Source organism: Haemaphysalis longicornis, unplaced genomic scaffold (assembly GCF_048455015.1).
Source record: "Haemaphysalis longicornis isolate Haplotype H1 unplaced genomic scaffold, Haemaphysalis longicornis Haplotype H1 scaffold_3, whole genome shotgun sequence".
In the NCBI taxonomy this organism is placed as follows: Eukaryota; Metazoa; Arthropoda; class Arachnida; order Ixodida; family Ixodidae; genus Haemaphysalis; species Haemaphysalis longicornis.
This window is the reverse complement of record NW_027526335.1, coordinates 130,333,610-130,359,349: the sequence shown is the minus strand read 5'-3', so window position 1 is coordinate 130,359,349 and position 25,740 is coordinate 130,333,610. Positions and strand designations below refer to the sequence as shown.

Below are 25,740 nucleotides of genomic sequence, written 5' to 3'. Positions count from 1 at the left end.
AGAGAGAGAAAAGCTTTTATTAAAAATATGCAAGCAGGCCTGTTTAGTCCTCACATTCCAGAGAACCTCTGGTGACGTCTTCAAGCCGCTGCCTGATGTACGCCGCCAGTTGCCTTTGCTCTTCGGTGGTGCTTGTTGCGGTCAGCCATCCTTTGTTTGGTGTGTTTGTAGTGTTGTGTATGGTTGTGCAGTTCCAGAGTATGTGATCTTGGTCGAGTATGACGTTACAGGTAGAGCAAGTTGGTGGTGGTGTGTCAGTATCTCCCCATATCTTGTGTAGTCTAGCTGGAGTGTCCAAGGTGTCCGTTTGAGCTTGTCTTATTAGGGTTGCTTGGTGTCTTGTGAGCGTGTCAGAGAGCTGTGGCAGTTCCCTCCTTCCCGTGGAGTAGTCCTTCAATTTAGGTACTGTTGGGACCATGAGCGTATGAGTTGGTTCGAAGTTGGCAGGAGCCCGGGCTGCGGCTTCTCGGGCCAGCTGATTAGCTTTTTCGTTGCCTGCCATTCCTTCGTGCCCAGGTATCCAGTACACTGTTACGGATCCCTTGATGCTGTTGTTGATGGCCGTAGCTATGGCTTGTGGCAGTTCCATGCTTAGAAGTTGGTGACAGGCGCTTTTTGAGTCAGTGTATATGTACGTGTGCTTCGTGGGGCTGGATGTGTGGTCAATGGCGGTGGCGATGGCGGTGAGTTCAGCCCAGATGGGTTTCATAAGGGGGATGCACTGCTGGTACTCCAATTTTCCTTTGAGGTCAGCATACGCTATGCTTGCTGCTGTGTCTGTTACTGCTGCATCTGTGTATACGTGGTTGTTGAATTGGTCCGCAGCTGCTCGTTTATCGAGGTATTTGGCTCGAATGCTCCTTCTGACCTTGTTTCGTTGGCAATGCATGTGTCTTGGTATGGGTGCAACTTTGAGTAGGTTGGCCGTGCGTGGGCTGAGACGTTCCAGTCGTAAAATAGGCAGAGCTGTCGGCCCTTGTCCCTTCATCGGAGACCGCCTGTTGCCCCTCACATAGATTTCCGACCTTGCCGCTTAAAGTTCTCCATGACTGGAAGGCCTGGATCGCTTTGTGCGCAGCCTTTACCTTCTATCCTAAATAGGACCGCGTTAGCACGCGCAAGAACCCCGCGGCAACGGGCTTCGCGAACTCGGCGTCTGCTTCCCACTTCAGGCGCGAACGCATGTGGACTGGAGAGGAGAACAGCTCGTTCACGCCGCGAACGGTGGACAGAGTGTTCTCGAAGGTCGAGCTGGCCGACGCCGGGCGCTGCTCACGAGGCGCACGCTAACGAGCGCTCGCTCTTTTTAAAGACGATAGTCTTTCTTGGGCTACTTAAACCCAGAAATTTTGGTCTGTCTGTATGTCTGTCTGTCCGTCCGTCTGTCTGTGACCCGATTCAGCCACCCGGCCAAAGCAAAACAATGCCTGCGCAATAGTCTTATATAGTCACAGCTAAATCTACCCGTCAATGTCCGGTGTAATGTTCATACTTGTCAACATTGTTGAAGAAGAACAAGACATTACGCAAATATGAGACAACAAATCAATACAGAAGTGATATTTGCAGTGTTCCTTTATAAAAAATCAAACAGGCTTTACTTTTCGGAAATTAGATACTTCATCAACTGCAGGAAAAGAATTCACTCCGACGTCGCCTGCTGTCGCCCGCGCCACTATAGCTTCTGGCGCCAGTTTAAGAAATTAACCGGCAACAGTTGCGAAAGGTTCCACTAGATAGGTTCCACGTTCTGCTTGCAACGCACGTGGAGTAGGGAAACGCGATTCTATAAACGTTGAAGTAGGGCGCCTCGATTAACGCGCGTCTTCGCCGTATGGCAGCGTTCGCATCGAGACGCCCGGTTTGGTGCAGTGGAACGCGGGAAATTTAAAATGATTTAAGCAAACCTTAGGCGTCTTTACCTTGGGAGGAGCGCGACTCAAGAGGAACAACATGAGAGGTGAGCGGGAAAGCGAAGGGAGGCATTTACTTCGCAAAAGCCGATAAAGACTATCGTCTTTTCACGGCATTTGCAACGAAAGGAGCAGATACGCGGCCAATTTTTCTTTGTATTTTTATCTGGTAACGCTCGACGACGGAGCTAAAAGCTTAAACAGCTCTGCTTTAAAAAAGTTATTATTAGGACGATGGAAGCCAATGTTGCCAATTTTAGGCTTAGCGTTCCCTGTTAGCAAAAAAAAAATGAAGTTTTAGGAGCGATATTATAACCAACACTCGTTAATAAGGGAAGTCAATAACACTGCGGCCGCAAAAAAATTACCTCGGAAGCTACTTGCTCGTTTTCGCTTAAGCCTTTACCATCGATAGTTTGCATACTTGTTTTACACGATCCTTATATTACGTAACCCTGTCTGCACAACAAAGTTTTGGGTGTTTTTTTTTTTTTTTTTTATAACTGCAACCAGCAGTTACACTCCTCCGAACAGATTTTAGTTTGCGTTTCCTGGCACGCGTTTCGCAAAATACGTTTCTTGTTCGTCTGACCTACGACCGGTAAGACCGCCTGATCATTTTCTAAACGCGTCCTATGATACAGAGCTGGTATTCTCCAGTGCGTTTTAAATTATTTTCGAAACTGGGAATGCGGTTTTTGCACGTGGTTTATGGGATAAGGCGCACGTTATATGCAACTGCCACTTAACCATTTAAAAATGTTTGTAAGTTTTAATACCTGTTGCTGTTTACAGGGCGCATGCTGGTGTTAAGAAAATGGAAGAAAGTTAAAACGAAAACTATTCGACTTCAAAAAAACATGCATCTCGCTGTGGGTTCGAGATAAGCGCAATATGGCGGAAAAGCTAACGTATTTGAGGGCGAAATTTTGGGGCGCATATCAGGAAGCACTGGCAAGGTTTTTTATTAGTGAAATGAGCTGGCTTTATTCATCACCGGTCTCCAAATTACTTACAGAACATTGGCTCTAAAACTAGTAACTGACACGTCAGGGAAATCAATTCTTGTTAATTAGTCAAGTGGCAGTTTCATAATTTTCAGGGACGTCACCGCCATCCCTGCTATGTTATGGCGCTCCCAGCACACACATAAACATCGTCACTGTTACCCCTCATCTTATTCATCTTCGCTTCTTAGAGTAAGGGCCCTTTACACCCATATATACACTATTTTTATCAAGTACATCACAATCATCGCCATGGCATTTTAATAAATGTGACAAAACAAACATTGTCTTGGCGCTCTTTGGCCTCAGACGCCCTTGCGCCAATAAAATATACATAGTAGTAGTAGTAGTAGTTTCATAATTTCTTGTTGTTATGTCCCCCTGGCCGTACAGACTAACAAGAAGAACGACAATGGTCTGGCTCTAAATGTTTCGTTAATAACGCAATCTGATTTTAAATAACTTATAGAATTGTGCATTGCTAGTTATTCAAGCATGTAGAAAACAAGCGGCCAGTGCGTGTTTCCTCAGCTTCGCAGGATGCAAACGTAGGAGCATAAAACAGTAGCTTGATAGCCGTTCAACGCTGCGGCTTTTATGTTTGCGTGCACTGAACTGATGGGTGCTTTTGGCCCGGCGCGTTCCACTCGTGGTAGACGTCAATGGTTAATCAAAAGTGCGCAGTTGCCGCAATGGCTGGCAGTGCTGCCTGCGCTGACATATACGGCAGCTCGGCGAAGTGATGTGACAGTTAGCTGGCATCAGGTTCTACACCACAGATCGCTTCGCCACCAGTCCACTGGAACGAAAAAAAAAAAAAAAAGAGGGGGGGGGGGGGGGGGAAGAGCGGAGTTATTAAATTTGCACCCTTCCGCGTTTCTCGTTCCTTCGGAGAGCCCAGTGATTTTAACAAGGCCAAACCCGATTTTTATGGCTTTGGGCACGTACCGAGCGGTCATTTCTGTGCCTACAACTGAAGATGTGATATGGAGAGGAGGTGCGAAAGGAGGATGGGGTGGAGTATGAATACCCATGGCGCAGGGTGGCCTACGAGGAAGATGTGGCGCATGCCCTTAGGGCGGCTCTGCCTAGAGTATGTGGAAGGGAGCTTATAAGTACGTTCTCATGATTAAAAAATAGCGCGAAGACGATACTTCAAAGGAAAAAGGCAACAGACACAGCATTGTGCCTGTCTTATCTCTTCATTCCTATCTTTTATCTTTCTTATCTCTATCTTTTCTTTCGAATCCTATCTCTTCTTGCGACATTTCTTTTCGTTGTTGTTTTTTAGCACGAAAGTGTTTTATTCCGGATACACGAAGATTTCGCTGACGTCATATCAGTCACAGAAGTGAAGCCTGTACAATGAACCAAGTAGCCTGTAAAGGGTGCACCTCTGCACACAGGATCTTCCCGCGGGGAAGCGACCTTTAGTACTAAATAGTACGTTATACTTATGGTTGTCCGTTTTCGGGTTTTATATTTTAACACGAAAGTGTTTTATGTCGCGATACCCCAAGATTTTCCTGGCGTCATATCCATCACGCAAATGACACCAGTACACGTTTGCCGAAGCGACCCGCCAGCAGGACGTCGCTCTCCAAACACACTCACAAGACAGGCGCCGACCGCAAATGATTCTCAGCTGCAGATTTCATTGCACATTTCACTTTCGTGTTTGACCCATTCCTATGACAGATGAATCAACCACAGTCTTTTTTAATTATGAGACGCTACTTGGGTGCGTCAGTATCACCGATGGCAACATTACCACAATTATTGGCAGGATCGAAGCCATCGTGAATTTTTATTCCAAGACCTATGCAAGCATGAGTCCGAACAAGGTCGGACTAGCCCCGTCTATTGCTTCTCAGTTAATCTTGTTTGCCGCCCGTGTGTGCGAGATTTCGGCGCACGTTAAAGATCCCCAGGTGATCAAAATTAATCTCGAGCCCTACACTACGGCGCGCCTCATCGCCTGCGTTGCGTCGGCGTGTTAAAACATAAATCAACCAATCAATCAGTCTTGTTTGCGCCGGCAAGTTTCGCGATCACATCTAAATATATGACAACGACGTCACGAGCCGATAGCTGAACCGATATTCCTCGTGAATGCCGAACGGAAACGAGAAAGGGCTAGGGTATTTCCGTTTTCTTTTTTTCTTTTTTTGAAGCGTTACTTTTTGGGCACAGTGTCGGTGACATCACACTAACTAATGTTGTGGTTTGCAAAGACCGTTGAAAACTGGGCGTATTCAAAAATCTACTTTTCTGTGGCGTAGTAATCCTATCCTAACCTGCAGGGGCAAATTGCAGCCGATGAAGTTACGACGTATTTTCTGTAGCTGCCTCGCCCTTCAGAACCTTTGAAGTGCCTGGGAGGTAGGAAGAAGGACGGGTAACAAACAATACGGGGGGTTTCCTCACGTTGGGGGCTTCAGCAGGGATTAATAAAGACTTGAATACACTGTGAACTTTTCGTTATAACTAAGTCCTCGAGAGAAGGTGGCGGCTTCGGAATAAGCAATATTTCGTTAAAAACGGGCATAATGTGCTTTATGTACCACGTAGTGGAGACCATAAATCACTTCGAGTAAGTGATATTACAAAAAAAAATCTTTTTTGAACGCCAAAGCGTCTGGCATTTGTCTACCCCCTGGTTTATTATAGTTGCTGCTCGATCTCTTCCATGTGAGAGCTTTCAAGGATTCAGTAAGCCTCTGGTAGGCTAACCCGGTAGGCTAATCTCGACAAAAGCAGAAGACCTAATGGATTTCTCCGCTCTGTTTTAATCGCATCCCTCACTCATTGGCATGGTCGGACGACAAGTAGCGCATTGGTTATCATTGCACTAAAGCGGACGATAAAATAAATGTTCCCTCCATTGACGCACTGCACTCGTCGCCTTAGAAGCCGCACATTTCTGTGGGAGGTTCCCGAAAAAATTTTAATTGCTTTATCATCTTCAGATGTGGCCTACGCTCATAACTAGAGACCGGAACTTTAGGCACGAAAAATCCAGGTTTTAGGCAGCGATAATAGGCAGTGAGAAGTGCCATTTAGGCATGTATAGGCACCAAATACTCTCGATTAGGCATATATAGGCTCAATTCCTATTTGCTTCAGACGCATATTTCAGCACAAATTTCTGACTTGCAGTGAAACCGCGGACAAATAATGGGCAGCAGGAAAGTAGTTTTATTTTCTTCCGAAAAATAAGCAGCACAATAGTACATATTTTAAACTTTACGCGAACTTTGCGGTGATTCAACACCAAAAGGAAAGATTCAAACCCATGGAAAGCCCCACCAATTTCAATGGTTTGCTGCTTGAAGTTGTACCCCCTTGCAGTCGATAATTGCGTGCGACAAAAACAACGCTCAACGTCCATTGAAGTTAGCGGAGCGTTGTTGTACTTCGGGACGCTCCATGATCTAATTCCGTCTGGAGTATCACAATTTTGGCTGCTCAGAAGATTCGGAAGTTATTAAAGACGATAGTCTTTCTTGGGCTACTTTAACCCAGAAATTTTCGTCTGTCTGTATGTCTGTCTGTCCGTCTGTCTGTCTGTGACTCGATTCAGCCACGCGGCCAAAGCAAAGCAATGCCTGCGCAATAGTCTTATATAGTCACAGCTAAATCTACCCGTCTATGTCCGGTGTAATGTTCATACTTGTCAACATTGTTGAAGAAGAACAAGACATTACGCAAATATGAGACAAAAAATCAATACAGATGTGATATTTGCAGTGTTCCTTCATAAAAAAATCAAACATTCTTGACTTTTGCGAAATGAAATACTTCATCAACTGCAGAAAAAGAATTCACTTTGCCGTCGCCTGCTGTCGCCCGCGCCACTGTAGCTTCTGGCGCCATTTTAAGAAATCAACCGGCAACAGTTACGCAAGATTCCACTAGATAGGTTCCACGTTCTGCTTACAACGCACGTGGAATAGGGAAACGCGGTTCTATAAACGTTGAAGTAGGGCGCCTCGATTAACGCGCGTCTTCGCCGTACGGCAGCGTTCGCATCGAGACACCCGGTTTGGTGCAGATTAACGCGGGAAGTTTAAAATGATTTAAGCGAACCTTTGGCGTATTTACCTTGGGAGGAGCGCGACGCCAAGAGGAACAACACGAGAGGTGAGCGGGAAAGCGAAGGGAGGCATTTACTTCGCAAAAGCCGATAAAGACTGTCGTCTTTTGACGGCATTTGCAACGAAGGAGCAGATACGCGGCCAATTTTTTTAGCACGTGGAATCCAGAAATTTTATGTCAGCCAGTCTTAATCAACCGGTCCTTCGGGGATGGTGGCAGATCTGTCCTGAACCTCGCAAATGAACTTAGTATTCTTATAGTGGCGCCAACTCTCTCTGCTGCTGAAATGCTTTCAGCTAAGAGTGCGAAATAAGCACAAGAATGTGCCATGTCACGTTGAAGTGAGGCGTGGGGTAAATACTTTTGGCAACGACGCTTTTGTCCATTGCAAAGCTATTGATAGAGACCGGAGTGTTTTTGGTGTAGTTTTCTGCCCTCAGCCGAGTTCCTGAAGGTGTAACAACGAGCTCTGATAAAAGAGGCACAATCGGTAACTGCCCCTTGAAAAACATAACCGTGCGTCGAAGAAAGATCTTTACTGCAACGTATTATTCATTGACGGAGCAGAGCAACCTCCTCAATTTTTCACAACAACGATTAATCCCATGGATAGTACAGGGAAGTGCCGTAATTCTGTACAAAATACTGAGCTATTCTGTTCTGCAGAAGAGGATGACTAGTGAAGCTGCCGGAATAACACCATTCAGTAACTATGTACTATACACATGTTATCAATATTGGACAGCGCGCAAGATTCTTCGGAACTAATTCCCACAATAATAGGTTTCCAAATGCCCTTAAAGTTTCCCCAGCCGCGGCAGATGACGGGTGTCACGACTAGACTACTTGTAAAGTGTTGAGGTCCCCATTCCTAAGCTCCGTTTCTCGTTCCTTCTTCATGGTACGCGTACTGCATCTTGCCAGCCGGCGGTGCACCCATTATCGGCTGCTCACAGTGCACGTGTTCGTGGCATCACCTTAAAACTTTGGTGTCTCATATTTGCACGTGCTATCTCCCAGCAGGCATCTTTGAGCTTGAGCGGCATGTACGCGGCTGTGTCGCGTGCATTTTTTGTTAGCTGTCTTTTATTCTGTTAGCCATAGATAGGGCACGTGGGCAGAAGTTTTCGCTGTTGGTCCGTGGACACAGCACGCCAGAAGGACATAGAACAAAAGAGTTCGCGCGGGCCCTGTGTCGTCGGTGAGCTTTTGGTAATGGTGTCGCTGCGCACGGGTTTCTGGAGGCTCGGCTGAGGTGGAAAGTTGCAGGTGGTGGTGGCTTAGGCACGGTTTGGTCTTTTTGCGTGTTTGTCACGGCTCGTGGATTTTTCTCGCAAACGGCGTGAAGCAAACACCCCGTTGCGGGCTGCCGAAGCGACAACAGCCTCTGCAGAACATCGACCCAAAAAATCTAAAAAGAGGCATATATAACACAAAAAAAGGCATTTTTAGGCTCCAAAAAGCCCATATAGTCAAAATAGGCCCGAAATAGCCCATATAGTCAAAATAGGCAGTATAGGCACAATAAAATATTGTTTAAAATGCTCTTCTTCCCTTAGTTGGTGCTTAAAGTTTAAATAGGCTTGATACGGACTGAAGGAAAAAATAGGCATTTTGCCTAAAGTTCCGATCTCTACTCATAACAGCCCTGCTCCACGGTACAGACATGCCTATTTCACTACCTTTGGGTTCTTTAACGGCTTCTTTAACGCACCTGGCTTTGTCCTGGAGCGGGGAAGAAGCCAGAAAGAGCGAAACTATTAGGCGTACTTTGAGGGTAGGAAAACGTTCGATGGGCAGCACATGTAAACTATAGTGCGCCCAGACAGCGAAATGGATGAAGCTCACCCTAACGCGTAAGACTTGAAAGTGGCGAAGCTGTACGCAACCTTCACGACGGTTTAATTCCACGATTGCAGCCGATTTGCTTCTTCTTCGCTGCCGCAACGGCCTTTATTCCATCTTTGTTGCTATAACGGTAAAGAAGAAGCAAATCGAAGAAGCAGAACGAACGTACGGAACGCACACACTTAAATTAGGTGCCCGCAGGGGCAACGTCGTGGTGGTAAGAAGTAAAAACATTTATTGAACTCATTTGTTGGTCGAAGAGCAGCCTCGATGAGTGGGGTCCTCATGATATATGGGACTCCAATGGCGGACGTGCCGGCGGGCCCGCTCGATCAGCCGTTGCTGGTCTTGCGGGGCAGTGCTGGACAGAGCAGCCTCCCAAGAGGGGAGGGTGGGGATGCGTATGTACCATATCACGTGTTCTGTGTCGAGCAGGTGGCGCGATTCCTCTCCCCACAGTCACAGCCGAGTGAGTAAGCCGTTGGATTCTTGGGTACTAAGTCACGGTCATAGCCGAGGGTGTAAGACGACTTACTCGATCTCCGTTGATCCACCAGACACGGGCTCGAATCCTGCCCGTGCCGATGACTTCTTTTCTTTATGATCTTTTACTGTGTTTTCTGAAACGCCGGAATCAACGAATTGCTAAATAGCTTCGCTGTTAAAAATCGAGGACCAGAGGCTTGCAGTTATCACCTGCGTGCCTCCTCCAACGGTCGCCATTTTATAACGCGTACCTCCATCATGTGGTCAATTAGATATGAATGGCTAAGGCTAACGCGGCTAAATTTGCGCTACTGTGCAAATGAGCGTACTAACACTGATTCTGAATAATTGATCGTGTAACCAGTCTGTTACACTCAGGTTTGTCACGGTCGTGGCAGGAGTCGCGCTGTCAGGAACAAAAAATCCGCGTGCGTTTAATCATACAGTAAACTCGAAAACGCAATGTGGCCAGACAGATATCCCTACGGAAAATTATTGTATGGCCCCTGGATGTTCTGTCAAATATCTTTCGCTTGTTACTTAGAAGTCCAAGTGTGCAGAGAGCCAGAAACAAAGCGTTACTGTTAGAGGCACGCCTGCATTACGTACTATACTCATGGACGGCTGTGCAAGGCTCACGAGACACTATCCGCAGCTTTCGTGTTTTCAAACAGCGCCCCCGTCCGTATTCTAGCAGCAATGCAAATAACGGCCGCGTTACCGGCGCCCTTAAATAACGCCGCTGTGCTTGAAACTAAGTGTACACACGTCAGGCAAGGATGCAATCAATCTTGAGGAGGTCGTCCGTCGCTTCCTGCGAGATTCCAACGCGGACTCCCGCTTCCAGAACATGCAGCCGCGGAAGTGCTCGGACCGTGCGTGCGTGCCTCGCTGCCGCCGGCGCGTCGCGAGCGTCGCATTGACGTCATGTCACGGGTCCTGCACCCAAAGCAAATATTAGCTCCCGGACCTCCCGCGGGTCGGACGCGAGCAGTGGCGATCTTTTTTGTCTCATCGCTACCTGCTATTTATAATCGGATGCACATGCACCCCTAAACTCCTCCTGTCTTTTTTACTTTCTTGTTGATCTCGGTTTCTCTTGATTGTTTCTTGCGACTTGGTTCCGTTGTTGTCCATGCCAGAATGTTCCTTTACATTTTATTTTTCAGTTGTCTCATCGCTCTCTGGATCTGTTTGTTGTGATACGCTCTGTTTTCTCTGCTCGCCAACACGTCTATTTTTCATGGCAAAGGGACCTCGGGGAACCTAAGAGCCTTGCGTTGGGTGAGGTGGCTTCCGTATGTCCCCGACCTTAGCCCGCTGTTACTCCCTATAAGTACACGAAGATCCATACGCGCCCACAGTACTTGTATTCCGGGTAAAGCGCCAAGGGTGTAAAATTGCATGTCTGTAAAATCCACCTGTTGATTAAGTTTTTTTGGTACCCACTATTGCTTGCAAGTAAACACTAGCAACTGCAATCCATCCAAACGGCCGCTGCAGCGGCGTAGTGAGGAAGGTGTTTGGCTGGTATATATGCACGAAATCAGTGGTTTCAAGCATGCCCACAGCATAGACACACGACGTTCGATACTATAGTCGAAGTATTTGAGGTGCTTTAAATTAATACGGAGCCTTTGACCGCGGTGTTTCTCTAAGCCCACGAGAAGTTTGAGCCATGTAACCCTGGCTGTCTCTCTTTCTTTATACGCACGGCCTTGTTCGGTTGAAGAGGGCCAACAAATAAACTCGAATAGCATGGTCGGAACACCAGTCCTCCTTTGCCTTATTCGGAGCGTTCCTTGAGCCTTCAACCCGTTCCGCTCTGACTTGATGACATGCTAAATATAACGGCTGGTTTGATGCCAAGTTCTTTAGCGATACTTGTGTCAAAATGAATGTAGGTTCTTTAATACTCTGCTTGTTAAAACAGCAGACGCCGTAACCTTGCGACGTTGCTTTTACAGCAGTGTTCCTGAAGCAGGTGTACTTACTTCCATACTGTTCAGCAATCGCTCACCCTCCTCCGACTTCTTCCGTCGACAAATTGTCTGTTTCATTAACGCTGAAATTTGTATTCGAGTATCAGGCTTTACACGTCTGCGGAAGTGGCGGCTCTTTCATATTTGCACATCCGCAGACAGCCGTAAATACCTCTGCGAGGAAGTTAAAATTCATAGCTTGTACAGGAAGGCTGATTTTATGGTAAGTGATTTCTTGCAGCGCTTACCATGTGAACAAGCACTGGTTTCCGAGCCTCGGTATCAATTCAGATCTGACGTAAAGTATCTGCATATGCCTGCATGAACTAAATCACGTACTTCAATCGCTCAGATGTTTGATTTGCTCCTTGCAAAAACAATTACTTCCTGTACGTATGCGATCAATTTTACTGTTCGCAACCAGCTTTTAGAAGGTTTTTGGCGTGCGGGTTTTTTTTTTTTTCCGAGACATAATACGGACTTGGGGGCAGTGGGGTTGATATAAAGTCAGCCCGTGCCTTGGTCTGTAACGTTCGGCTTCGGCCCTGACTATTATCCTATCGCAAAGGGGGTAGCTGTAGACGCTCTTGTAACGCAAATTAGATGCCTTGCTCGGCTGCTTCACTATCATCGTAAGCGGGACGCCTCGGCACTATCACGTGCATCTACCTTCAAAATGATAGGCGCTGACACAGCGCGTTTACCGTCGTGATTTACGCCATGGGCAATGTAGTTGCCCTCCGCGTTGATGGTTGTCGTCGCATCAAGTGAGCCTTATCATTACAGATATCCGAAATAAAGAGGATTTGTCACCACCGGTCTTTCCGCATTGCCATTTGCCCTTGTTCGGGCTGCTAAAGTCTCTTTTGTGAGTTTTTTTTTCTTTTTTACAGGAAAAGACAATAAGCTGCAAAATCCGTAAAATCAAACTTCCGGAACAATTCGAATTAAATGGACCCTGCAGCACTTCTGATAAATGCTTTCACTCTTTCCTTCGTGTCCAGAAGCACTGCGGAAGCTACAGTTATCGCCAGCACGGAGCGGCATTGCGTAGTTTGCTGGTCGCAGCAGATACGCCTTCCGTTTATGCTTCGCTTTTGTGGCCTTCTTTTTAAATTGGCTATCGAATGCGTTCATTGCTACAACTGAAGGAAAGCTGGTCAATAGCTGCTACACCGCGGTAAGGACGTAATTCCAGCGTTAAAAGAACGCCAAGACCAGGACAGAGAGAAAAATCTTCTGAGCAAGTTTCTAATACCCCTGCTACACTAGGGTCCAAATGTCATTTGAACAAAATGTCATTTGACTCAAATGCCAAGTTATGCTGCTACAGTAGGTTTTCAAATGCTATTTGGCTCAAATGACATTCGAGCCAAATGAGCACCGAGAAAGACATTTAAGATTTCAAATGCCATTTCCAGCACTCTCGGACGCAGCGTCTTCGATCGGCAATAAAAAATATAATACTTCCGTACGTAAAACAAACAAAATATTGTTTTTTGGGAAACTTTGTTCACTGCTTATTTACTTAAAATACGAAATCAACATATTTAATTTTCATACTCTCAAAACCAGTGGGTCAGTTGCAAAAAACACAAACAAAAACAACGCAAACGCAAAGCAGCCATATTTAGAGTCAAAACTGGTGTCTCTTCTAATTTGATATCATTTTACTGCCTCGGACTGCTCCTAAGTTTGATTGTTGTATAAGTCTACGAAAACGGAACGGGGCAACAACAGCGCCACTACAGCACAGCGAACAGTTGTGAAAGCTTTCAAATGCCATCGAAATTGTAGTGTAGCACGGCGGATTCTGAATGGCATTCGAAGCAACCCATTTGAGTCAAATGACATTTGGTTCAAATGACATTTGGACCCTAGTGTAGCAGGGGTATTAGTCATCTGAGGGGCAGAGAACAGTAATTTTTTGGCTGAGGTTTTTTGTGACCCCCTAATATAAGTACTGGATGTGTTGGTTCACTACGTTGTGCAAGCATTTAAGATTTCGTAAAAAAGTTGAAAAAGTGCTGCAGGGGGGCCCCATTAATAGGAACACTATCAACAAACCTTGCGTACTAGAATGAGGGTGCTCAGGATGTCCTAGGGAATAACACACCGAAGGACCACGAATGGCGAATCAGACATAAGAGCACAATGTTAATAAGACACGGCGCAATTGAATGCGGCCGCATGCATGCCAATGAAAATTTCACGCGACCTTCATTGGAGGGTCGACAACTTAAGCTGCAATCCTACTACGCTCACTTACAGGCCGAATTACATTGCTCAGTGGAGTAGCTCAGACCTCAAACATCTTGCCCTCTATACTGCAGGAAAGGGAAAACCAAATTCGTGACCACTGACTGTGGACATGGCTTTGGATCTTTGGAAATCTTTCCGAGACCACTCTCGCGCTGCTCGGAACCCTGGAAAGGTATTAGGAAACCTTGAAACGCCAGTACAGTTACTTTAAGATGCGGGGTCATAGCAATTCCCTCCAATCACTACACTGGCGTTTCCGCCACAGCTTTGAAGAATTAGACGAGAAGGCCCAGCCATCGCGGTGAGAAGATTTCTTGTCTCCTCAAACCCGACCTGAATGTAACGCGTTACAAGCAACTGATTCCTCGCAATCGATTACATTTTACTCTTATTTTGTAACGCATGAACTACTTTCTTTAGGGAGTAACAAACCTTGTTATTCAATTATTTTTTTTCTGTACTATATTACAAATTTACCCATTAAAATATTTCTCGACTCTTTTGTTGTTGTTTTTTCAAACATGAACTGAGTGAACCACTTCTTGCACTTGCAGATATCTGCATTGCAGTCACCGACTAATATCACCCGAGTATGTTAAATCTGATGCTCGATTTTCTAGTCACTTTTCATGCAGCATGCCGTAGATCACATTGCTTTCTCTGTTCCTCTCGTCGCTCTTCACACACATATAGGCTCCCCCCCCCCCCCCCCACTCGTTACCGGAACACAAATTGGATGTCCCTTGCACGTTGCGCTTGGAGGATCTGTCTAGATCAGGACAGCATTCTTACCACGGTGCGTAGGACCGTTGTTCTAGTCTAATTCCCGACAGTTCTTTCTTGCAAAGGTGGGTATGTTCGAGCAGTTGTTTTTTGTTCTCGGACACGAAAAATCCTCCCGCCTTAGCCTATATAGCTTCTGAGGAAACCATTATAGCGAAAGCACACCAGCCGAACATTTATCGCCTTTTACGCAGTCATTTCAGTCACGCTTTCCCCCTTTTTCGTCAAAACTCGGGCAAGTTGATTGCTCTGACGATTCCTTCTCGGATTAGAGGCAAAGTTCTGGCTGGTATCTGTTTGTTTTTGTATATGATCCACAAGCACCGTCCGCGTCGCGCAATTTTTGAAACAAAAACGTTGGTGAAGTGTGAATCGGTGCCTTAATTTTCCACAGCCCGCTACGCGGCAACCGAAAAGGCGAACCGTTGCACAACCCTTACGTTATTTTGGCGCGAAGTTACAGGGACCCCTATTTCGAAAGCCTATAGCATTTGAAGGAAGAGAAGCGATTCTATATTGAGAGACGACGGTTAATGATGCTAATAACTTTATTTTGCCCAAAACTGGGTGAAAGGAGGAAGGGGAAGTGGGAGCCTTCCTGAATTTCTCCCCCTCAGATGGCGGCCTGCACCCCTTGGGCGCGAGCGGCATCTTCGGCCAGTTGGACGACCTTAACGTGTATTTCGGGGTCGGAGCTAAGCAAACAGGTCTCCCACTGCTCCGCAATGGTGATTCGTAAGCATGCTTGTATAGTTCGCGGCTGAGCATCACAAGCCCAAATCATGTGAGTGAGTGTGGCTCGCTGGGGGCACCACTTGCATTGGTCTTTATGACGTGACCAAGCACTCGAGCCAAGCAAGCACGCAAGTGGTCATGATGATTATTTACAGGTGGTGATGATGTCTAGCCCATCGGGGCTAGCACTGATGATAGTGGGTGATTATGGAGAAGCAAGGGTAACATAAACCAAAGTACTGGGAGCATAGTCACAGGATCTCACAGTATTTCTACCTTGTTCGATCACGCTACAAGCGGCGGGATTAACCTGGCGACGCAGAATTTCCGTCTCTGCAGTTCCCACGTCAGAGTAAGCCCTTACGTATCCCACGCACCTTCGCTTCCCACCAGACACACATCCACCGCCTGCACTGCGCCGTCTCCTCGAACGCAGACGTTCCGCCCTGGTCTATCATAAAGCTGTCGGCATTTCATTACTCCGAAAGCAACCAATCTTTCCTTGCGAGCCATCCCGTCATCTGTATTCTTCACTTCTTTTGCATTCTTCGCCTTCAGCGGTGCACCCCGAGTGGGTGACGTCTTGACGAGAAAGACGAGGGAAGGGACAAAAAGACGCGACGCGGCGGAATCGGTAAGCGCCCGAATAGGAGAAGCGACACCCCGGCGGTTTCTATTGCTGCGTTGCTCTCGGGGGTCCGCAGGTACGACTCCGCACCAAGAAAGAGCAGAGGGGGCCCGTGGCCCGCCCCATCTTTACGGCCGCGGCTCTTTTGTCACTCGATACCTGTTGTCCTCTATTTTGGCGTCGGTCGCCAGTCCGTCAGCGCCGCGGCGCGAAGGCCCTACGTCTTCGCCGTCGCAGGCGTTATTTCACGCGAGCCGCCGACTTCGGGCCGAACGCTTAGAAGCGTGCCGACAAAAATACAACAGAAGACGACGCGGGGGCTTTCTGAACGGCGTTCCTGCCCCCCTCCTTTTCGTTTGTCTTTGTCTTGTGCCTTTTTCGTCTTCCTCCTGTCTTCCTCTCACACCGCCACCAAACGTCACCCTGGGGTTTCTTTTGAAGACGCGAGCCGGCCGACTCCGCCGCCGCCCGATTCTGACTTGGATACTTTGACGCCGGCTCTTGTCTCTTCATCCCGAGGTATACTCTGCTTTGAGGCGCTCTTTTTTCTTTTTTTTTTTTCAGCCTTCTTTTTTGTGTGGGATTCGAGTGGGCCTTGTTTACCCGGGTCTCTTGATATACAGTGTTTGGCCAAAAATCTGAAGTGCCACGGCCGTGGCACCGTGCGTCTGGGCGGCTAAAATTAGGCTATTGTGACGCGGGGACGAGCGCGCGGCCTTCATTTTCTCGGAGAAAAGTGAGCCGCCGCCAGATGAAGGGGCGTTTGAAAAGCTCGACCGACGCTTCGGTCTGACCGCTGTAACAGTTTCTGGCGCGTCGCCAGCGATTGGCGCCGTTTCAAGGATTGCGGGATGAAACATGGTTTGCTAAATATGTACGAATATGCTTGTGTGTACCGTAATGCAAAGTTGAATCAGTTATCTTTCCATGGCCGTTCGTACGTCTTAAAGAGTTGCATATATCCTAATTCTGCAGAATCTTCCGTCTGGTAGGATTACCATAATAGAGTTGGAAATGCATGTACTTGTCGGTACGTTCCGGGTTTTGTTAATGAGGCATGCTGTTTTTGTATCGCGCGTGTCTTTGTATGTAAGCAAGTGTTTTGTACCATCATCGTGTTTTGTTGTCATTTTTTATAAACATGTTATACCTTATTTTGTAAAATGTTTAGATATTCTCAATGCACGGGAGAGGGCAAGTGGGATATTAATGTCAGAATTATTGATTCCACATTGATGTATATTCAATAAGCACCTTCGGGAATTCATTGTCGCGTTCGTAATAACTGCAGTTTTAACCTCAAAAAAACATGTGGTTGGAACATTTCAAATAGTGCTTTGCATTTAGAATCGTCTGGGAGGAAAGTGGGGAAGGGTATCTGGCAAACCTGGTACTCTCTATTTGCGCTTGTTTACCTCCAAGGAAAAATTGGAATCAGTGTTCGGTCGTTTACTTGCAAGCTCATCATTTCGGGGACTGTAATGCTCCCTTCTATTGCAAGATAAGACATGGCCGAAAGGGAGGCCCGAATTACGAGGTAATTTATCGATATGCAGGTTTATCGTTGGTTTACTTTCGATGATATGTAAGATAACCCGGTCGAAGACATATCTGGTAAGTGTTAATCCAAGTAGCCACCGTTGTCTAGGAAACCCTCGAGCTAGTCGGCAGGGCTTTCCGCTCTTCAGGCCCAGAGCGACACTTAAAGGCTGTAGTCCGACTCGCGACGAGCACAACTTTTGTCATCGTTTGCACTTAGCTGATGCGCGGCAAGAGCTAATCGAGCTTTATACGGGAACCCTACACCTCTCAGCTCATTGGCGTCATCAGAGTCCCTCAATGTGGCGCCATCTAGGTCGCGTAAATAGCAGCAACAGCGCACTGTTCTGACTAAGTTGTCGTGCCGCGCACTCGAAAGGGGCGGAGTCAGCGAAGTATTTGAAAATCGCCGTGGTTATGTTTCAGGGTGATGTAGCCAAAAATATTTTTCAGGGGTGGGGGGCAGGGGGTTGGGGGGGGGGGGGGGAGAGAGAAGGGTATGGTATATGCCACGGGAAAAAAAATTTGCGCGCAAACATCATTTCGTTTTCATTTTGTTATCTATTTTTCATTTCATTTTCTCATCTAATCTTCTTATCTAATTTTCTTATTTTGATTTCACATATTAATATATTTATGCGGAATATGGGGGCGGGGCTGTTATAGTATGCACAGCGTGGACGTAAAAAGGCCGAAATTCCAAGGGGACAAAGTGGGGAATGCACCACCCAGAAAATTTCGGGGGGATGTTCTGACACCAATCCCCCTGCAACCCCCCCCCCCCCCCCCTGGCTACGCCCCTGAATGTCGTAGGCTATTCAACATATTCGCTAGCCTCAGTGTGCACCGTCGGTGATTACGTGTGCAACGTAAGGTGTTCTTTGAATCCCTTAATGAGCACGCGGAGAGGCGAATGAAAATGGTGACCGCTATAAGCGCCTCAAGCTCGCGTTTCAGCGATGAGCGTACTTTTAAGTTATAATGAGCTTCACGAAGAAAATTTTTCTGATGGAGGCGAAAAGCAAAAAAGCCCGTGTTTACGAGATTTCTGCGCACGTTAAGGATACCCAGGTGGTCAAAATTAATCCGGAGCCGTCCACTACGACGTGCCTCATCGCAAGTGTTGCATCGGCGCGTTAAACCCTACAATCAATCAATCAACGACGAAGACAAGTTAATTGCTGTTGCTGCGTTGGCACCGAGGTGCAGGGCTGGGGCGATACCACATCTTGTTGTAGTTCATAGTAGCTATTTTTTATCCTAGCTTTGAAGGCAGAGAAAGAAGGTAAGTGGCAGAAAGCTGAAACTTTGAATCACCCCCCCCCCCCCCCCCCTATTCTCCCACCGGGGTGGAACCTCAGGTTGTAGGAGAACCCCAGAGGAACATCAGATTCTAGGAACGTATAGAAACTGCTCATTAACAGCCACATCTTGGCCGAGACACTGGTTCGTCTACGTGAGGAACCGAAGTTCTCCGCATTGCGTCATGGTCAGAGAGTTTGCAGAAGTTCATGGAAGACGCACCAGGGTGTCACGCCGACGTCGTACGCAAGGAAAACCTGTAAGGGATTGAAGAAAGAAAAGATTCTGAACAAGGCTGGAGAGAAACGTCATTTATATTGTTTTTATCTTGGAATCGGAGTCTTAGTTTTTTCTTCACTGATCATTCCCGACCGGACGGGCGTCCGTCAAAACCTTGCTTTCTTGTAAAGGATGCTTCACCTCAAGTATTCTCGCAATGAGGGAAAGACAACCGACTCCACGCGGAATGGCAAAAATGGACGGAACTTAAACCAAAAGCAGGTTAAATCTTGTGGAAACTAGAAGTCGTTCGTAGTTTTGGTGGCTCTCGGTGCGATGGTATATGCCCTACCTGGGAATTTGGCAAGACGCTGAATCCATATCAAAGGCGAGTTCTACATAAAAAAAAACACAACGAAAGCATGTCTCAGTCTTTAAAAAGGGTTATGTCTGTGGCTCTGCCGTCACGCAACTTTCAGGGATAGTAATCAACACCTAAACAAATTCATCAGGCCTTGAAGTCTGTCGAGAAAAATGAACAGTGAAGCCGTGGTGTGTTCTAATTCACCGGACGCGCGACATTTCGTTTAAAGGTCGGTGCAGGAGCCAGAGCCTACTGTGTACTGGAAAACTTTCGGTGGGGTTGATTTATCGCGCGGCTTCGTGTGATTGGCTGCCCGCGCCGTTTTAGGGGCGAAGCCCCTTGGGGGCTGGGGCTGTTGGCGTCTCCTGTTGTCATCGTAATCGTCGTCTCATGTAGTCACGGTACTAGAACACCGGGAAACTTGTTTACGCCTCGCGCTACAGCGTAACGCGTACTAAAAAAAAAAAAAAAACGGGACACTCGTTTACGCTTCGCGGCGGAAGGCTTCGTAACGCGTCCTAAAAAACACCGGGACACTCGTTTACGCCTCGCGCTAAAGAGCTTCGCGCTTCAAAGACACGAGACTGTTACAGCAAAGCTGTATACCTCTACCCCCCAACGGTTCTATCTCCGTTGGCAAAAACGCCAAGGTGACAAGAGTACACTTATACGCTGTATGCTCGGCCCCTCCCCAGGTTTCACGTTAGTGGAGATGGCCGGGATTTTCTGCGTACTGTTCCACCTATACCACAGGTACTGCAGGAATATTTGGTTCCCGGGAATAATTCAATGTTTACTTCCGGTGAATGCACTTTTTCAGTTCTAAGAAACTATCCCTCCCAAATCTATTACAGTACTCGATGGTTACCGGAATTGGGCCAAGCAATTTACTGAGTCACATTTGTCCTGGCTCGTTGGTCTAGAGGTATGATTCTCGCTTTGGGTGCGAGAGGTCCCGGGTTCGAACCCCGGACGAGCCCTTTTTATTTTTTCGTGACGTTCTCGCGCGCGCTGGCAATCACGTGAGACCGCACGAGAAATGAACCCAGCCGGAAGTTTTCCGGAACCCGGTAGGATGTGCCCCTAGGCCGGGCACTTGCGAAGCTTTTATTAGACCTGGTGACAGGCTCCTCCTCGCCGCGTCTAAACTGACCTAAGTGATACTAAACCACCCCTGCATACGAAAAGAATGCGTGTGACTGTTCTGAGGGATTGTTTTTCTTGTAAAGAAATCCCGGAAATAAAAGAGAGGTGAAAATGCCGGGGCTCGAGCTTAGCATGTAAGCGTTAAAAGCTGCATCGATAGCCGCAAGTCCACATAAGAAGAGCAAGCTTATTTTAGCAGTTGTTCAAGAAGATTACGACAGTATTCAAAGCTAACCACTAGACGGCGTTAGGTTTAACAGGAAGTAACTGGCCTGACTGGACTGGCACCGACCTGGAAATGAAATGTGGCCAATCGACGCGCACGTATGCACACGAAACAAACGCTTTTGTTTGTAATTTGCGATTGCAATTCCAGTTAATTAGCTGAATAAAACTTGGAAGGAGAAGCCTCTGTATTGACAGCAGGCGGCTATTGCACATTATTACAGTCGAACAGTCGAACAGTCGAACTACTGTCGAACCTTGTTATAACGAACACTAATACAACGAATAGCGAACTAAATACGAACGTTAGTTGGTCACGCTTTATTTCAGTGACACTTGTTTTTTTTTTTTTATATATATAACGAAACGAAACCGCCAGAGCCGCGTGGTGTATCGGCTATAACGACGAAATATTTTGTTCACGCGAGGATTTAAACTTGCTAGCTCGTTTTAAAAAGCGAAATGTAAAATATAGAAGAGAAATTTGTAAAACTAAAAAAGTAGAAAATGCCCTTTCGTGCGTGGAAAGAGTGATTGATTGATTGTAGAGTTTTACGCGCCGACGCAGCGCAGGCAATGAGGCGCGCCGTAGTGGAGGGCTCCGGATTAATTTTGACTACCTGGGGATCTTTAACGTGCGCCGAAATCTCGTGCACAGGGGCGTTTCTGCTTTTGGCCTCCATCAGTAAAGCGGCCGCCGCGGCCGGGAATCGAACCCGCGACCTCGTGCTCAGCAGCGCAATGCCTTAGCCACTGAGCCACCGCGGCGGGTGCGTGAAAAGTGTGGAAAACTTCATCCGGCAGTGCTGTGAATAGCCGCTAGGTGAAGATCACATCCTTCTTCAAGTAAATTATAACGCAGGTCTGTTTTGTCAAACGTACTTCTTCTGTTCTAATTTCACGCTGTCAAGTTGCGGTCCATTTAGATTGAAATGCCACAAGGAGACGGGCAAAGATTACCTGGTGTGATGCGGGTTCGAGGCCTAAAATCATGCGTTTATTATCTAGGATTTTTGCGTGAGCCAGGTTGTCGATTGGTTAGAGCCGGTTTTTACCTCTACTGTTACAACGAATATCGGATATAACGAACTAATTTACTGCCCCAATACTACTTCGTTATAACGACGTTCGACCACCAAGGACGAGTAAATGAAACTTGGCGTAATGGTAGAGTCGTCTTAGGCACCAGTTTCGTATGTTTTTTTTTTTTTCAAGATACCAACATTAGATTGAGAGCTATACAGAGCCTTCGGGAGAAAGTAGAGACGAAACTTTTTTGCGCGTCGACGCGACTCATAGACGGACTGACAGCGACAACCACCAAAGGGAGCGTAACGCAACTTCGCCGTAAAAAATATATAAAAATTACAAATAGTAATTTGCGATGCGATTGATTACGCCCTTATCGTATGCAGAACAGCCTCCGTTTTGCACTGCAATCAATGGAGGTAGTCCGAAGACACGGATGACCACGAAAGCCCGAAAATTAACAAGGGACACTGACGACTTTTGCACCCGCACGCATCAGGCGCCGCAGAATTGCTTACATAGTCAAGGGTAAACGATTACAGGTCCGTATCGCGTCAGGCCGGTGTCTGTCACAGTATCGAAGGGTGACGATTGATGGTTTTATGTCCAACCATACCATATGTAAAGCTGCCTTGGTTTTGGGTGCAGACTTCAGGCCGACATTGCATAAGCTAGAAAAGGCAACTCCCGTTTAATCGCATTCTCTTTTAGTTACAAAATGTCTTTAGCATTATCCTTCATCTTTGCGCGTGCGTGCCTGCGCGTATATCACACCAGACCCTGCAGCGACACGAATGGTCACTATCACTGCACAATTGGTACAACGACGGTGTTTACCGGCGTTTGTATCGTTCGGGTATGAGGCTCAGGGGGCGGAAGAAACAGTTATCATGCCTTTTAGTTTTCGGCGCAAGCAACAGCAGCAACGCCAAAAAAAAAAAATAGAACATGAAAATATGCCGTTTGTATCGCATATACATGCTTGCATACTTGCACATGGCACACAGCATTGCAAGAGTCTGGCAAGAAATGATAGGGTTAACCACCGGCCATACAGAGTTCGAGGAGAATTTACCCCTGGTTGATACACAAATATACACGTATGGCACACGACAACGCTGGGAATCGAGCTAGCGCGGATATAGTGTGCGTGCTATGTGCTAGGGTGGTCGACTATTGTTTGCTGGCGTGCTTCGCAGCGTTTACATTCACTTTTCATACGATTGACGATTTTCTCGGGAAGGGGGTAACATCTGTAATTGTGAACTTTTCTTGTCAGGACAAATGATACAGCACCACAGTGAAGAAACAATCAAATTCCACACGTCCTACGCCTCCTTCGGTACACACGGAACAAAGTTTATGCGTACCGTAATATAGGGTATATAATACAACCTCAGCGAGTCTTGGGAAGACATTGGAGAGTTGCCGTACACCCGTATTAAGTCGGGTCGGCTTCAGCTTCACCATCGATGGCCACCGACCATCTCAAGCCCCTTTCTTTTTCTCATCATCGCGCGGAGCTTTTTGCGCGCACACGGAATACTTATAAGGCCCAGTCACGTTCTTTGTTTGGCGGGTGGTCCTTTTGTATGGTATGCTTGCTCGTTTCCGACAACGTTAATTTTCCTCTCGATGTTTATGACATGGCGGCATAATTTTTCACGGCGTATAACGCATTGACTACGCCCCCGTACCGCTTGAGTGAGTCGTGCTTTTCTTGTGGGACGGACCGCTATTACGGAACGTGAAACCGGCTATTGCGGGTTCCTATTAATTCAGTCAGCGATGGCAATTTTTGTTTACGGCACGAAGAGCAACTCAGACGCAACCGCGAACGGCTGCCCACCACGCTTATTCAGCACAAATGCAAGTTATAGGGGCGACGCTATCGTGGCGTTCCGGTATGGACTCAAATCCGACTTAATGTCAGTCGATAGCCTGTCTTAATGAATTAAACAGTGAGATGATTTTTGAAGTGGTGTAGGCCAATTAACGACGCGGCATAACCACGCAGCCCGTAGCAATAAACAAAAGAAGGGGCGAAGTTGAGACGGGAATTAGCTGAACATAGCCATCCTTTTTGCCTTGTCCATTTTGTGTTGCTTAGAATACGCGATGAATAACGTCCGTACGTAGCTCATGCCGCCGAACATAGCGCGAATAATAGACCGATAGAAGATGGGCGGCCACGAACAAGACGGCTAGTAATTGATGAACAGCAGCCACGTGGTTACTTCAGCACGTTTTATGCTAATAATATTTTGTTCACTGAGTTGCTAACTGCCAGAGAGGGTTCCGCTGTGGGCTTTGTTTGCTTCGTGTTGCAGGGTCATGGTGGCTAGCACTGCTCAAGCGCGTGTAAGGTGCATTGCCACCGGCCCTGTCCACTGAACGGCCTGCAAAGGGGGCACGCCTGCTAAAAGAAACCGTCGTATCAGCGACGGTATATTCTAATGAGGTTCTGGTGACGGAACTTAAACGCAGTCACCTTCCGTACAAGTTTGACACTTTACCTCTAAAAATTCCTCGGGGCCCGTAAATCTGGATGTGTGCTTATGTAGGAGGCGAAAGGAGCGTGGCGATGTTTATTAACCACTTGGTTAGTGCTACTTTGTATTTGGATATGTTTCTTCGCTTTCGTTTCTCTCTCTCTCTCTTGGCGCGAGTTACTCCAACCGGATTCTTTTCTGTTACACCGGGTATGCGTGTCTTTCTTCTGTTTCGTTGTTTCGTCTTACGGCGTGAATTACGTCAGCAAGCAGGCTGGCACACGCCACAGCTTCCCTAGAGTCAGGGTCCTGCGGGGCTGATGTGCAACTGGTCTACTGACGTGTCATAACGTTAACGTGTCGGTAGGCACGGGCTATTATTCTGCAACTTTCACGTTTCCAATTCATAGTTTTTTTTTTAATTTCCTGAAGCGGGAACATGGCTCCTCAAAAGTCAAGATACCGGGCGGCCAATCCCCCCCGAGTGTGCATATACCACGAATAAAGGAACAACACTAACGACAACAACCTTCGTTCTGCTCTGGCAACGTGCGAAGATAGCACAGTTAAAAAAATAGTACAGTTGCTCTTCCACTGGGCTGCGACTCTGTTCAAATCCCATCGGATCACACGTGTGTTTTCGCGTTTTCTTCTTTTTTTTTTTACTGTGGCAGCCATTTTTTGCCACTGCATATTTACCTATTAAGGTCGTTGAGTGCACGTAACGCGAAAATCAAGCTTCCGATTAAGTAAGCCAGGTAGCAAGCAAGTTAACAAGCCTTCACGCAAGCGAACGAGATAGCGGCTTCTTGAGGGCGCATCCACCGTTCACGGGAGGCTAACGCGACGAGCCGGAAATCAATCACAATGTCGGAGATTAGCTGAGTGCGGGCTTTAAAACCCGTACTCGTGGCGCACAATGTGAGAGACAAGAAAAACAGTCTGCCTTACGCGCACGTGACGACACCGTCGCCACTCCGCTGCAATAGCAACAATGACACCTGGACATGCAGATTCTTCAGCAGCACTGTTTTCAAGCACCTGCGTGGGTTACAGATCCTATCCATCCTAATCGAATCCCCGGCATCGAGTTTGGCAAATCTGGCCGCCTAGATGTGCTCCCAGTATACTCGGGTACAAATTACGAACGGCAACGGAAGTTGCCTCTGTGCTTCATCACCGCATACAGATGTTACTCCCCGCGGCGCAAGTAAGGCGTTACTGGGAATATTTTGAACATGGCACGAGCCGTTTTCGTAATTTTTTTACTTAATATGCTTATAAACTACTGCAGCGACGGCAACAAACTACGTGAGAAAAGGCAGACGATGCCACGCATTCGTAGCAATCTCCTTTCAAAACGCGCGCGCACCTTGACACCTGGGTCCGTCGATTTGGCGGAGTGATACCGTACATGAGCTATTGTTCCCGAGTATAGCGCCACTTACTGCAGGTTTCCTTAAAACACTCCTATTCTCTTGAGCAACTGCTAATGCGGCTATGGTGTTTGGCCTCAGAGGCCTAGGGGTGGAGTCGTGGATTTTCGCGCGAAAGGCCTGGGCTAGAGCCCTAGTGCTTCTGTTTTCCCAACGATATTTTTCTCCTTCAACGGGTTCTCTTAGGCCAATTCTACGCATTCTTTTAAAAACTAACGATATTTTGGTATCTTTTGGGGTTGGTAG

At 47.1% G+C, this 25,740-nt stretch overlaps 1 protein-coding gene and 1 non-coding gene across 8 annotated transcripts in view; both read left to right on the top strand.

Annotated features, from left to right (window-relative positions):
• The window catches only part of LOC144175082 (uncharacterized), a 793,144-nt gene that overhangs the window by 296,834 nt on the left and 470,570 nt on the right, over positions 1-25,740 (top strand). The gene's annotated exons all lie outside the window — the stretch shown is intronic.
• On the top strand, positions 20,075-20,146 carry Trnap-ugg (transfer RNA proline (anticodon UGG)). Its single transcript has one exon. It is a non-coding gene; the product is annotated as a tRNA-Pro (tRNA).